The following is a 10713-nucleotide window of genomic DNA, read 5'->3' on the forward strand; positions in this document are numbered from 1 at the left end:
CGGGACGCCGCGCCGCGCCGCCCCTCGCCCCGGCCGGCCCCAGCTCCGGCCCGGCCACCGGCGACCTTCCCCTTGCCGGATCTGGCGCCTCCAACCCCAGCCGCCGCCGTCCTCGACTTCTCCGGCGAGCCGCGCCGCCGTCCTCGGATTCCGTGCCGTGAACAGTAAACCCTAGATCCAGATCCGAGGGTTGTTTTTCTCTCTCTAAGTCCCAGATATTTTAGCTCATATGCCCATGTTCGCGGCTCTGTAACTTTGCATCCGTAGCTCTGATTCATGCATATAGCATATAAAAATGTTCATCTCATAGATTACATCATTTCATTCCGTTGTATCATTTTCATTTGAGCTCATCTTGATGCCCGAAATGCTGTTAGAAGAGGGATACTTGAGTTAATTGTCAGATCTGCTACTTCATCTTAGACTTTTGTCATTTTTGCCATGATTAATGTGTGCATGATATGGCCGTGAGTTCTTCATATGTTTTGTTAAGGGTTTTGTCATCTATCCAGAGGTGCAACCCATGTATTTTTAGGATGTGTGTGGTGACTTGTGCAAGCTTGCAAAGTGGTGCACTTGCTAATTCTGTTTTCAGGGACTTAGTGATTTCACCAAGTCCTGGGATTGTTTAGTTCATGATGCCATATGTTCTTGTTGTTTCCTAGTGATCCGTGCCTCTTTTGAGGATGATCAGTAAGGGATTTTTGTTAATCTTGTAGTGCTCTATCCATCCATGTCTTTGTTTGCAATTATGGAGCACTCTAGCTTGAGTCAATCGAGCTCTAGTTTTGCTTCGTGGTGAATCTGGGCAGATCATCAACTTGTTTGCGATTTTGCCGATCTTATTATTATTGATCCATGCATGCTATGCTATTGTTCTTGCCATGTATAGCTTGTATTTTGTGCCTTATTAAGGGATGTATGCTTGTCTTGCCATGACTTGCACCGTGGTGAGTGCATCGAGCTCGTAAACATGCCTTCGTAAGTTACGTTTCAGCATGTCCCAGTTTTCACTAAGTCTGAAAACTGATTATATTTTTGCTATGTTCGTGTGCTTGTTAGTATATTTTGTGATCCCTTTTGGCTCAAGGTCACTAAGGGACTTTTGTTAAGCTTGTTGAGTAGCTCCATGCCATGTCTTTGTTTGTTAGGTTCAGGTCCTGTAGCATGTTGTTTTGTTGCTCCGAAGAGGGCTATATGATCTGAAATTCCAGACAAGTGTTAATTTCACTAAGTCTGAGATCTGTTTTACCATTTGCGTTTTTGCCATGCTTGTTTGAACCTGTTAATGGATGATTTGGCAATAGCTCCATGCTAGACTTTTGTTAAGCATCTTGTGTGCATCCCTGTCATGTATTTTGTTGTCATGTTTGGGTGCTGTAGCATGTTCATTTTGTTGCATTTAGATGCCTACTTGCTGTATATCGCAGACCGGTGTCAATTTTGAATCGCTTGCCATTTCCAAACCGTAACTCCGATTCCGGCGTTCTTTATATCATTTTCAAGCGATTTCATCTCATCTTTCCAGTGGCACCCTTGGAATTCCAAGTTGAGGCCAGGTTCATGCATTTCCTGTCATATCTTGCATTTTGCATCCCGCATCGCATCCCGCATAGCATATCATCGTTTCATCATATTGCTTGTTCTTGCATGTGGTTGATTGTATCCTTGTTGCTTGTTTGTCTTGTTTGGGTAGAGCCGGGAGATGAGTTCACTAACGAGGAGCCCATTGAGCTTGCGTTTGAGGATCCAGTCAACTCTGACAACTGTGCAGGCAAGATGATCATACCCTCGAAATCACTACTATCTTTCCTATGCTAGTTGCTCGCTCTTTTGCTAAGCCATTGCTACAATGCCTACCACTTGCTTGAAAGCCTCCTATATTGCCATGTCAAACCTCTAACCCACCATTGTCCTAGCAAACCGTTGATTGGCTATGTTACCGCTTTGCTCAGCCCCTCTTATAGCGTTGCTAGTTGCAGGTGAAGATTGGAGGCCGTTCCTTGTTGGAACATCTTTTATTTACTTGTTGGGATATCATTATATTGCTATGTTATCTTAATGCATCTATATACTTGGTAAAGGGTGGAAGGCTCGGCCTCTCGCCTAGTGTTTTGTTCCACTCTTGCCGCCCTAGTTTCCGTCATATCGGTGTTATGTTCCCGGATTTTTGCGTTCCTTACGCGGTTGGGTTATAATGGGAACCCCTTGATATTTCGCCTTGATTAAAGCTTTTCCAGCAATGCCCAACATTGGTCTTACCATTTGCCACCTAGCCTTTTCTTTCCCTTGGGTTCTGCAGACTCAAGGGTCATCTTACTTTACCCCCCCGGGCCAGTGCTCCTCTGAGTGTTGGTCCCATCGAGCGATGTCCGGGGCTACCAGGGGCAACTCTGGGCTGGCCTACTCGACGTCTGGCTCATCTGAGTGTGCCCTGAGAAAGAGATATGTGCAGCTCCTATCGGGATTTGTCGGCACATTCGGGCGGTGTTGCTGGTCTTGTTTTAACCTGTCGAAGTGTCTTGAATTACCGAGATACCGAGTCTGATCGGAACATCTTGGGAGGAGGTCTATTCCTTCGTTGACCGTGAGAGCTTGTTATGGGCTAAGTTGGGACTCCCCTGCAGGGATTGAACTTTTGAAAGCCGTGCCCGCGGTTATGGGTAGATGGGAATTTGTTAATGTCCGGTTGTAGATAACTTGAACCTTAACTTAATTAAAACGAATCAACCGAGTGTGTTACCATGATGGCCTCTTCTCTGCGGGGTCCGGGAAGTGGACACGGTGTTGGAGTAATGTTTGCGCAGGTTGTTCTCTAGCTTCTCGCTCGTGCTTTGCCTCCTCTTCTCGCTCTCTTTTGCGAATAAGTTAGCCACCATACTTGCTAGTCGCTTGCTGCAGCTCCACTCATATTTTACCTTGCCATACCTATAAGCTTAAATAGTCTTGATCGCGAGGGTGCGAGATTGCTCAGTCCCTATGGCTCACAGATTACTATTACACCAGATGCAGGGCCTGATGATTCCGCTCCAGGAGACACGTATGAGCTCAAGTGGGAGTTCGACGAAGACTCTCAACAATACTACGTTTCCTTTCCCGATGATCAGTAGTGGTGCCCAGTTGGGGGTGATTGGGACCGTGTCGCATGTTGGGTTCTCTTTATTTTGGCGCCGTAGTCAGGCCATGAGTGTTTGGATGATGTAATGTTATTTATGTACTTGGTTGACGTGGCGAGTGTAAGCCAACTATGTTATCTCCCCTTTTATTATTATTACATGGGATGTTGTGAAGATTGCCTAATTTGCGACATATGCCTTCAATGCGATTATGTCTCTAAGTCGTGCCTCGACACGTGGGAGCTATAGTCGCATCGAGGGTGTTACAAGTTGGTAATCAGAGCCTTCCCCGACCTTAGGAGCCCCATTGCTTGATCGTTTTTAGCGGCCGAGTTGTGTCTAGAAAAAATGTTTTGAGTCATTTAGGAATTATATATCGGAGAGTTTAGGAATTCTTTTTTACTTCCCAATCTCCTCATCGCTCTGGTCAGGCATCCTGACGTAGAGTTTTGACTCTTCTCTTCTCAAATTTCACTAAATTTTTTTAGGATTACGCGCGTATCTTGGAATCGTTCCGATGGTTTTATGATGAGAACATTGTCTTGGTGCCTCCTGTCAGGGGTTTAGTGGAAGTGTCCCGGGGAGTTTAGCTCTGAGGTGTTGTCGTCATAATTTTATCGTTACAGTTCTGGAATACCTGAGTTTAGTACGCCGACATCGAAAATATCTTTTATGCAGTTCGTTGGTGAGATAACCTCGATGCCACCCAGTACTGGGGCGGGAGTTCGGGAGTATCGCCATAACTTGTATAACGGATGCTTTTCGAAGGTTGAGGTAGATGGTTTCCGAAGGTTTCTTGGTTATGTGTTGAAGGATGGATATAGCTGGATGTAGGATTTGCTAGTTTGGGTGAGATATTATGCTTCCCTGTATCCCCAACACCTGATTGCATAATTGGAAAGGTTCGGGAGTTTCATAGGTGGGAATTCTTGTAGCTCTAGTTCTTCTTCCACGGATATTGGTTTGAGATTGGGATTTCTTACCGATTATTCGTTCTTGATCCGTACCTTGTTGATTTATTTCTCTACCTTAATTCTACGTGGCTTCTCAATTTATGGATATGTGACCATTTCAAGAGGAATGCATTCGTTCATTTTGTTCGGATGTGAAGACTATATGTTGCAATTTTCATTCCGTTGGATTCAGCTTCTATAATTATCTGTCAATGTGCTAATGGTGGTCAACCTCTTCAGGATGGCTCCTCCAATGCGCACGACTCCGAATCCTGATCTGCCACCACCTCCACCTCCTCCGGAGACATGGCAAGCTGTGATGGCCGCAACCAATGCAAACACACAGCTGATCATGCAAATTCTTCAAGAGCGCAATCAAGGCAGTCAAGGGAATCAAGGCAGCAATCAGAGTCACTTTGCTACAGTGAACCAGTTCCTTGCTAACGGGCCAAAGACTTTCAGCAATTGTGTTGAGGCAACCGATGCTGACGATTGGCTTGTGGATCTGTGCAAGCATTTCGAGTGCAGTAACGTTAGGCCTGAGGACTTTGTTAAGTTCGCTTCCTTCCAACTCAAAGATCAAGCTGCAGAATGGTTCCAGCAGTACAAGGACTCCAGAGGTGGACGTGTTATCACTTGGGATGATTTCCGTCGAGATTTCCGAGCTCATCATATCCCCCAGAGCGTGGTTGAAAGCAAGCGTGAGGAATTCCGCAATCTGAAGCAAGGCTCTTTGTCTGTCTATGACTACAACAAGTTGTTCCAGAAGCTCGCCCGCTTTGCCAAGCAGGACGTCCCTGATGAGAAGAGCATGATATATCAGTTCAGGGGTGCTATCAGAGAAGAAATTCAGCTCGCTCTTATCCTCTTTGAGCCCTTGAGGTACGATGAGTTCTACAACATGGCACTGAAGCAAGAGGCTGCTTAGTTGAGGTGTGATGCTTCCAAGAAGCGAGTCAGAGATGCTACTCCTTCTTCCTCTACTCAAGTGGCCAAGCAGCAGAAGTTTTGGCTTCTTCCTCCTTCGTTCCGTCAGCCGTATCAGCAGAAGAGTAAAGGTGGCAGTGGTTCTTCCCACCCACCCAACCCTGGCTTTCAGAACAAGACTTCATCTCAACCTCCAAGATCGAGTGCTCCGTATCACCGTCCGCTTTCTGAGGTCACGTGCAACAAGTGCCAACAGAAGGGTCACTATGCCAACAAGTGTCTCAACCAGAGGCGTCTTACTCCTCCTCCTGTGAGATCAGCAAGTACAGCTGTGGTCAAGCATAACCCCAAGTCTGCCAAGGTCAACTTGATGAATGCATCTCAGGCAGAGGACTCGTCAGATGTGATCATGGGTAACCTTCCTGTTAATGATATTCCTGCAAAAGTTCTTTTTGACACGGGTGCATCACATTGTTTCATCTCGAGGCCATTTGTTTCTAAGCATGAGTTGCCTTTGCAAGATTTGCCTAGACAGTTATCTGTTGTTTCTCCGGGTAAATTCATGAATGCAAGCGCTATTGCCCCACATGTTTCTATCACATTGGGTGATTACAAGTTTCTCTCTTCTCCGGTGGTTCTTGGTAACTCGGATATTGATCTTATTCTCGGAATTGATTGGCTTTCTAAGCACAAGGCACATCTTGATTGTGCAGCCAGGCAGATTCAATTGACTCATTCGTCTGAGGATGTAATTGTCTTTGCCGCTCGTGATGATACTATCCGTCTATTTTCTCTCAATGAGAAGGGTGAATTGGATGCTATCGCCCAAATTCCAGTCGTTTGCGAATATCAAGACGTCTTTCTAGAAGAGCTCCCAGGAATGCCTCCGCACTGGCCAGTTGAGTTCGTTATTGATCTTGAGCCTGGCACGGAACCTGTGTGCAAACGTCCTTACAAGCTTGGACCTAAAGAGTTGAAGGAGCTGAAGAAGCAACTCGATGAGCAAGAAAGAATGGGTCTCATCCGGCCTAGTTCTTCTCCGTGGGGTTGTGGTGTTCTTTTTGTGAAGAAGAAGGATGGAACGGACCGACTTTGTGTTGATTACCGTCCAGTGAACAAGAAGACCATCAAGAACAAATACCCACTTCCCAACATCAATGAGCTGTTCGAACAACTCAAAGGTGCCCAAGTATTCTCCAAGCTTGATCTCCGTATGGGCTATCACCAGATTCTTATTCGTGAAGAAGATATTCCCAAGACAGCATTCAGAACAAGCTTTGGTTCATATGAATACACTGTCATGTCTTTTGGCCTCGCCAACGCTCCTTCGACGTTCTCTCGCATGATGAACTTCATCTTCAATGCCTACACCAATGACTTCGTTTTGGTATATCTCGACGACATTCTGGTTTTCTCCAAGAACAAGGAAGATCATGCCAAACACTTGCGTTTGGTGCTTGATAAGCTCAGGGAACATCAGTTCTACGCCAAGTTCTCCAAGTGTGAATTTTGGCTCGATGATGTTCTTTATCTTGGTCATATCATCTCTGCCAAGGGCATTTCCGTGAATCCTGAGAAGGTGTCTGCAATTGTGAATTGGGAACCTCCTCAGAACGTGAAGCAACTCCGCAGTTTTCTCAGTCTCGCAAGCTATTGCCGAAGATTCATTGAAAACTTTTCCAAGATCGCGAAGCCTCTCTCAAATCTTCTTCAGAAGCACGTCAAGTACGTTTGGTCTCCGGAGTGTGATATTGCTTTCAACACTTTAAAAGAGAAATTGATCACTGCTCCAGTTCTGACTCCGCCTGATGAATCCAAGCCGTACGAGGTGTTTTGTGATGCCTCTCTCCAAGGTCTTGGCGCAGTATTGCTGCAAGAGAAGAAAGTTGTTGCTTATACATCTCGCCAGTTGAAGCCTAATGAGAAGAACTACCCCACTCACGATCTCGAGTTGGCGGCAGTTGTGCATGCTCTTTTGACTTGGAGACATCTTCCATTGGGAAGAAAAGTGGACATTTTCACTGATCACAAGAGTCTCAAGTACATCTTCACTCAGCCTAATCTCAACCTCAGGCAAACTCGATGTGTCGAAATGATTCAAGAGTATAATCCGAGTATTGAGTACACTCCAGGCAAGGCTAATGTGATTGCTGACGCTTTGAGCAGGAAGGCTTACTGCAACATTCTGATTCTTGAGCCTTATCAACCCGAGCTTTGTGAAGCTTTCCGCAAACTTAATCTGCAAGTTGTTCCTCAAGGTTTCCTCGCCAACCTTCAAGTCTCTCCTACCTTAGAAGACCAGATTCGCCAAGCCCAGCTTCTTGATGCTATGGTGAAAAAGGTGAAGATTGGGATTGCCAAGAGTCAGTCCAAGTACAAGTGCTACCGCCTTGATGACAAGGACACTCTCTTCTTCGAAGATCGTATTGTTGTACCCAAAGGTGACCTCCGTAAAGTGATCATGAACGAGGCTCACAATTCTCTCCTCTCCATCCACCCTGGGAGCACGAAGATGTATCAGGACCTTAAGCAAGCTTATTGGTGGACTCGAATGAAGCGCGAGATAGCTCAATTCGTGAATGAATGTGATGTATGCAGAAGAGTGAAGGCAGAACACCAAAGGCCAGCAGGTCTCCTCCAACCTCTTGCCATCCCAGAATGGAAGTTTGACCACATTGAGATGGACTTCGTGACTGGGTTTCCAAAGTCCAAGCGTGGCAATGATGCTATATTTGTTGTCATCGACAAACTCACCAAAGTGGCTCATTTTCTGCCTATCAAAGAGTCGATCACTGCAGCTCAATTGGCAGAACTCTATACCTCTTGCATTGTCTCTCTGCACGGTATTCCTCAAGTGATCTGTTCAGACCGTGGCAGTATCTTTACCTCGAAGTTTTGGGATTCTTTTTTCAGAAGGCCATGGGCACTAACATCCGCTTCAGCACAGCTTTCCATCCTCAAACAAGCGGTCAAGTCGAGCGTGTCAACCAGATTCTTGAAGATATGCTCAGGGCTTGTGTGATCTCCTTCGGAATGAAGTGGGAGGATTGTCTTCCTTATGCTGAATTCTCCTACAACAACAGTTTTCAAGCAAGTTCGGGCAAGGCCCCATTTGAAATTCTGTATGGCAGGAAGTGCCGTACCCCTCTCAACTGGTCTGAAACCAGTGAACGTCAGCTTTTGGGTAATTACTTAATCACAGAGGCAGAAGAAGTGTGCAAAGTCATTCGAGATAACCTCAAAGCAGCCCAATCCTGCCAGAAGAGCTACTATGATAGTAAGCACCGTGATTTGGCGTTCGAGGTCGGAGATCATGTTTACCTCTGTGTCTCTCCTATGAAAGGCACTCGTCGCTTCGGTATCAAAGGGAAGCTTGATGATGCCATGTACCTAGGGTAGGGGCACGGGCCTGTCCAAAGAGCCCTACCCTGGGACATCCCTAGGAGAAGTCACCTTTCAATCGACTTGAAGGTATCCCACTCGACGGGTTCAAGACACTCGACCATGAAGCCAACCACTCGACTGCCAGGAGACCTAGAGTCACTACACAGGCAAACGGTCGGCTATTAAGTAGTGTTTATGGTCATTATCACACTTTATTAAGGGTGTTACCGGTAACGCCCAACCTTAAATGTACCTTAAACCCTGCATTACTGAGGGAAGGAGGGGGCCGGCGAACTCTATATAAGCCACCCCCCTCCTCGGTATGAAGGGTTCGCACCCCTGTTATTCACACGCCAGTAATCCAGTCGACCGCCTCCGGGCACCGAGACGTAGGGCTGTTACTTCCTCCGCGAAGGGCCTGAACTCGTACATCTTGGTGTGTTTACAACTTCCCAATAGCTGAGATCTAGCCTCTCCATACATACCCCCCTACATCACTGTCAGAGCTAGAACCACGACAGTTGGAGCCCACCGTGGGGCCGGAATCTTAGCACCTGATTGGAGAAGTTGCAATTTTTCCGATCCCTTTGATCATGGTTTCGTGCGGAGTTTTGGTGGAGGGCCGCGAGATCCGCCTCGGCGCGCTCACGTTCATCGCCGACGACTCTGCCTGGCTTCAGGAGGCGCCACTCGACATCGACGCGCTCCCCGTCCGCGGTGCGACGCATTTCCGCGCATGCGTTCGTGGCGTCCTCCTGCGGCATCCCTCGACCCAGTATCGGTCGGCCCCCGTATCGTCTCCCCGCTCTGTCTCCTACAGGCGCAAGCGCTCCGGTCGGTCGAGACTTCAGAGGTGGGTGAGGCATGCCGTGGCTCGCTAGTCGGCCGCCATGCAAGTCGCGGAAATCGAGCCCGACGAATCCCTCTGCGGCCTGTTCGACCTGTCGACTGGCTCCACGGAGACCGCATCCGAGTGCGACAGCAGCGACCCAACAGTTGAGATCTTGGCGGTCGATGGAACGCACAGTCCTCCCGGTTTCCCTCGCGCTGATGGAGGCGCGGGTGGGGGCGACCCGTCGCATCCCCACGATGAGTATCTCCTCGAACCTCTCACGTCATTACAGCGAGAGGAGCTTCGCCGCCGGAACACGGACGCACTCCGCACTCCTATCGTCGGAGAGTCCCCCGAGGCCCGGGCCTTGGAGGACGCGCGCTTGGCTAATTTGGCCGAGCGCACTCGACTGGAGAATCTCCAGCGAGCACTCGATGAGCAAGCGCGTCAGCAGGCTCCTGAGTCTAGTCGACGCCAGCTCTTCCGGCCGACGCAGGTATACCGAACCCCAGTTCAGAATTTGGCCGCCGCGGCCCGTATAGCAGAATCGATTCAGCCCTCCCAGTCGGAGGCTGGCATGGGCTTGTTACAGATCAGAGCGTTGCTCCAGGCGGCGGGAAACCAGAATTCCACTCTTTCTTAGTCGCGGAATAGGATCCACAGTCGATCCGTTGCAACAGATACAGTCCAGTCGGCTCACAGCCCGCGGTCGCCCCCGAGGCGTGAGGGACATGGTGACCGGCATGATCAGTACAGAAGGAATGAGCAGTATGATCACCGATCCGATCGTGATGATCGACGTCGAGTGCCAACCCCTCCCCCGAGGAGTGGGTCATATGCGCCTCGACATCGAGATGACAGGCGCCCTCATAGCGTTAGGCAGAGGATTCCCGTCGACCCCAGGGACCCAGGCTTCGACGCGAGATCTGTCCTCGTTCAAGGCTTGGTTGACAGGAACAGGGCTCATCGGGAAGGCCAGAACAGAGATGCGCCCGCCAGCAGCAGAATACGTGTTTTAGGGCCAGAGTGTTTCAGTCGAGCCATCAAGGCCGCGGTGATTCCTCCCAACTTTTAGTTGGCGACTGGAGTCAGCAAGTTCACCGGTGAGTCTAAGCCTGACACTTGGCTCGAAGATTACCGAGTGGCTGTACAGATTGGCGGTGGCAATGATGAGGTGGCTATGAAGCATTTGCCTCTCCTGTTAGAGGGCTCGGCCAGAGCGTGGCTGAATCAGTTAGCACCCAGCAGCATCTACACTTGGAAGGATCTCTCTCGAGTGTTTGTCACAACCTTTGAGGGAACATGCAAGCGACCCGCAGGCCTTACAGAATTGCGGTCTTGCGTGTAGAAGTCGAGTGAAACTCTGAGGGATTACATCCAGAGGTGGATCACTTTGCATCACACAGTTGAGAACATACCGGATCACCAAGCAGTTTGTGCCTTTAAAGAAGGCGCAAGAACAGAGAGTTGAACCTGAAGTTCGGTCAGACCGGAGAAATGT

The sequence above is a fragment of the Triticum dicoccoides genome, chromosome 4A (genome assembly GCF_002162155.2).
Source record: "Triticum dicoccoides isolate Atlit2015 ecotype Zavitan chromosome 4A, WEW_v2.0, whole genome shotgun sequence".
NCBI lineage: Eukaryota > Viridiplantae > Streptophyta > Magnoliopsida > Poales > Poaceae > Triticum > Triticum dicoccoides.